This window comes from Etheostoma cragini, chromosome 7 (genome assembly GCF_013103735.1).
Source record: "Etheostoma cragini isolate CJK2018 chromosome 7, CSU_Ecrag_1.0, whole genome shotgun sequence".
In the NCBI taxonomy this organism is placed as follows: Eukaryota; Metazoa; Chordata; class Actinopteri; order Perciformes; family Percidae; genus Etheostoma; species Etheostoma cragini.
Window position 1 is genome coordinate 25,551,837 of NC_048413.1, and position 4,679 is coordinate 25,556,515.

General features: G+C 42.7%; 1 long non-coding RNA gene across 1 annotated transcript in view; it reads right to left on the reverse strand.

Moving 5' to 3' along the window:
* The window catches only part of LOC117947409, a 5,171-nt gene extending 1,044 nt beyond the window's left edge, over positions 1–4,127 (reverse strand). The window contains exon 1 of the long non-coding RNA XR_004657228.1: positions 4,048–4,127. This is a non-coding gene — a long non-coding RNA (uncharacterized LOC117947409). The remainder of the gene's footprint in view (positions 1–4,047) is intronic.
* Between the last annotated feature and the right edge of the window lie 552 nt (positions 4,128–4,679).

The following is a 4,679-nucleotide window of genomic DNA, read 5'->3' on the forward strand; positions in this document are numbered from 1 at the left end:
CACACACACACACACGCACACACGCACGCACACACGCACAAACGCACTAAGCTCTCTTAAAGGAGCCGCAGCACCATTTTACAACAAATGCCTTATCAAGCTGATGTGACCGAGCCTGACCCAAACCCAGTCATAATTTGTAAATATCTGTTGGAACCCGGCCCGTTGGGTACCGTCGGGACCCGTTGGGCTCGGGTCGGGTATCCATGCCTTAATCATGATCTGTCCGCTATCGTAAGTCCAGGGAAATCCAAATTACAATTAGACTTCACACTCAAAATAGCTGCTATCAAATTGAACTTTAGTATAGCTTTTTCAAACATATTCTGAATAATTTGGAGAAAAAATTACTTTCTTCCACTTCTTCATATGTAATGTGTTAAATGAACTATATTAATCACCGCGTTAGTTCATGCACGACACGGAAGCCATATGGCCACTTATTGAATTAGCATTCCCACCAGTCACAACCAATCACATCAGGCGGTCCATTTAAATGTCTCCCTGCTCCTCAGTGCTTCCTGCTACTCCAATGCTGCCTGATAATGTAGGTTTAGTTCAGTTTTGCCTTAAGATTTCTCTTGTTTTCAGTTTCCGATACCAAAATATGTTGGTTTTTTTGTGTTTACTCACCCTGATCTGGGTTGGTTGTGGCTCCCTCGTTTATTATTGTTGTGCTGATTATGGATGATTTACTCCACCTGTGCAGTATTGGTTGTATAAGTAACCCCACCTGTGTGGGGAGTGTTGATTGTAATTACCTGGGCATTGCCTGAAACATCCGATTGGAGTACTGTCCTAGTAGCTTTATTTATAATTATTTAATTTTAGGATCCAGGACCCAGCCTACAAAGTTTTTCTAAGTATCTACATGAGTTGAGCGCGTCCAGTCCTATTTTTTATGCCCTACAGTGGCAAGCCAATAAAAGATGCCCTGCCACATGTATGTCCTTACTTTGTGGTAATGTCTGAAGTTCTACAATGGTTTTGTTTTGTGAAAAAAGGCCTTGGTAACCTTGTTTCAAGCCATTCTAGTGTGGTATAGAAAGCCCGCAGGAAGACTTAACTCCATTTGTGCCAGTTCTCATTAATATTCAAAGAGCTAAGCTGCTTGACTCTGATTGGCTAGCCGATGAGAGCCTGGCTATCAACATCGTTTATCCAGCGCAACTGGGTGAGCTCATGAATAGTAATGAGCTCAGGCAACATGACTGACCAGCTGTTGTGATTGGCCTGATTTCTCTGCTTACTCCTTTTCAGAGGAGGTAGAAGTTCATCTTCACATTTACAACATAACACATATATGGACATTACATATTTCAGAAAATGCAAGGTAAAACAAATTGCAGTTGAGCAAAAGCATGTCCCTTAATTCACATGGGGTTACTAAAACAGACAGTGGGAGATGCAGCATAAGACTAATCACATACATGACTGTGTGCATTTGTATAAGAAAAGAGAAAGACAGGGACAGAGAGATGAATAAAAGTAGAGCGCTAATCCAGTGATGAATCTGTGTGTATTTTGGCACTGGCAGCTCTGATTTATCACCAACACTTTATTCAAGGTCCTGAAATTAGTAAGTCGCTCCACAAGATGGAAACCCCCAAGATGGTGACAAACTGGGCGTCTGGAGCTGCATTTGTGTGTGTGTGTGTAAAGGTAAACGTGCTTCCTTTTACGTGCAAGCATTTTAATGTGTTCATCTAAATGGGTTGCCTTGAAGCTTTAGTGCGTACATTTTTCATATCAATCAATGTCCGTTACATTCAAGCCATTGCCAAATGACTTGCTACACAGCTAATTAAGACTATCCGCTCCACACAACTGTCTCTGGATTTCTCAGCATGCCTGTGTTTAGAAATTGTCGTCAGGTGACTTTTGAGTGACGATAATTACCGTGTTCATGTTTTTGCAATCCTCCGTGTCCTCCTTGGTTGACGTAGCGACTGTGTGGAGGAGGGGTGGGTGCACCGACAGATTATTGTCATTACTTAGAAATCCTCATGGGGGAGACAGAAACTACGCACTACAGTTCTAATACTGCATGTGACATGTTTGTCTGCATCTGTGTGTTTTTAAGGCATGTTTTTGTGCTAAATGCTTCTATCTGGCATGAGATCCCAGATTCTTCTGCATTAAATCGACACCGTGGACGTGTAAGTAGATACCTGGAGACACCTCTAAAAAAATTACCTAGCCGCTCGGCCTTGGCTATGTAGCATTTCATTTCCCCTACTCATTTACGAGTTCTTCTTCTCCATAAACAACATGAAATCAAGGAGAGGGTTAAATCTTCCTGGAACAGATTTCCGATTGTGGTAAAAAAGCACAGGGGAGACACTTTGTTTCTCCCACGTTGCCTCTAGAGTTGATTCTCGCTCTGAAGCTAATCACCTTCACTCTCTTGCTTGACTCCCACACACTCTCCGTGCACACACACACACACACACACACACACCCACATGCGAGCCCTGCTATTTTCTTAAAGAGATCGACGCACACACCAATGCAAGTGTAAACTTGTAAACTCCACTCACGTGGAACCTCCGCAGAAGCATGAATCCCACTTTCAGGCTCAATTATACTCTGGAACGGACCTGTACACAGACAGCTACGGACACCACAGAGTAGGTCTGGCCACACATGTACAGTAGATCGCTACACTACCACATGACCGCACGGACAAACATTGGGAGTATGCCGACGCCTGCGCAGAGCCTGAGCTTGTACCCTCTGATGACTACATTTGCGTCACATGGACACTGCATCCTAAGCTGCTGTATAATTTTGATTTAAGAGCGCAGTCAGACAGCCAGTGCCAGTCATGATCAGACTAATAGAAACGCTTTTACCTCAGGGACAAAAGTTTCTTCAAGGTGCACATCCACTTTCCAGAACAACATTTTAGCAGAATGATAAAGCAAAGCAGACTGATGCTATTATAAAGGAGAAAGGTGGGATAGCCAGAGGTTGTGGGTGCTCCTGAGGACATTATGAGAAGCGGTACGCTAGCTTATGATGAAAAAGCTGCAGGGTCTGGCTGAGAGCATTTATTGAAATATAGGTGTGATACAGCAGGCATTGGGCTCAGGGCAAACGCTGCCGGTGCTAAGGTAGTGAGATAATATAAAGTGCCTTTCGACCACCGTAACTCCTCGCTCTCTCCTGCTACCTCACACTCCCCCAGTATCTCTCCTACCTGTTCCAAAAACAGGTAAGAGAGACCAAACAGCTTGGACTACCTTCCAGTGCTCCTACCTGATCCAATTCCTATTTCCTTTCCTTAATAGTCATTTGTCTTTTTTTATTATTAAAAAAAAAAAAAAACATGCAAAAAAGCCCTTATTCTAGCTTTCATTGTCAAAGGTAACATGTCATGAAAATTTCACTTTATGAGGGTTTTTAATATGCATTCACCCAGCTTGCCTATGTTCTCCCAGTGGCTAAAAATGGAGATAGGTGTAAACCGAGCCCTGGGTATCCTGGTTTGCGTTTGAGAAAATAAAAGCTCAGATGGGCCGATCTGGAATCTTGCACCTTATGAGGTCGTAAGGGGCAAGATTCCAGATTGGCCTGGTTTTCTCCCCTTTCTCTGATTTGCCCGCTCAAAGAATTTGGTCCACCAATGAGAAAGAGATATTTCGAATGAGTAAAGTGGCAGTTGGTCAACGCCCCAACCCCAACCTCCACCTCCTTGCGACGAGTGAAGATGTGAGTTGCGCATGCCTCATTTTTCAACAAGTAGCCTAAAAGATGCCAACAAGAGACTTCTGTAATGTCAATACAGTAAAAATGGACCTACTTAACGAAGTTGGTTCACTACTGGCTACAAGTTAACATCAAACACAACAAAGGCTATCACTTGAATGGCGTTTTGATCTTACGTTAGCAATCAAACAATCACAGACAGCTAAAATGTTTTTGAAATGATTTCCATCTTCTATTTTCATTGTTTGTAATGAGAAAAGTTCATTGCGCATGTCACAAATTTTAGTATGACACATGCCGTAAACCGTTTAAGACTCACATCTGCACTTAACCCACAGCTCAGCTTTTCTTAGACGTACTGTACGTACGGGGAGCGCCAAGGAATAAAGGTTGGGAACCACTGATTTAGCTGATGTGATCTTACCTGGCTACCACGCATGTGCAACTCCCAACAAAGATAGTAAAGAAGTGAGATGTCTCACTCTGTAGCTAAAACAGAGACCTAAAGACAAAGGGTGAAAACGGTATCTGCAGCAATGTGCAGCACAACAAAAATATGGTATTTTTTGAAAATGAAACCATGTAAAGCCATTCTGGTAAAACCTGAAACTACAACTATAAACCTGAAACTGAGCATTATATAGGTGCTTTAAAGTTAAAATGTTCAACTGATGGGTGGGGCATTTCAATCTGTTAGCTTCCACTTGCACGTCTCCATGGATCCAATTGACTAGGACGGGCCGTGCCGATGCGGATGTCGGCACTAATGAGTAACAGTGAGTTCCATCAGAGCTACATACAACCGTTTTACATCCTTGTGTCCTACTGAGCTTGTGTTGTGCTCCATGTATTTGTTCAGTTTTTTACTCAAGAAATATCACTCAGTCTCCCTGTTGATGTTAGCCTTCACTTTTAAGTCCTGTTTTCCCAGGTTTGTCACTATTTATTAAAAAACAATGTCCAGTTAT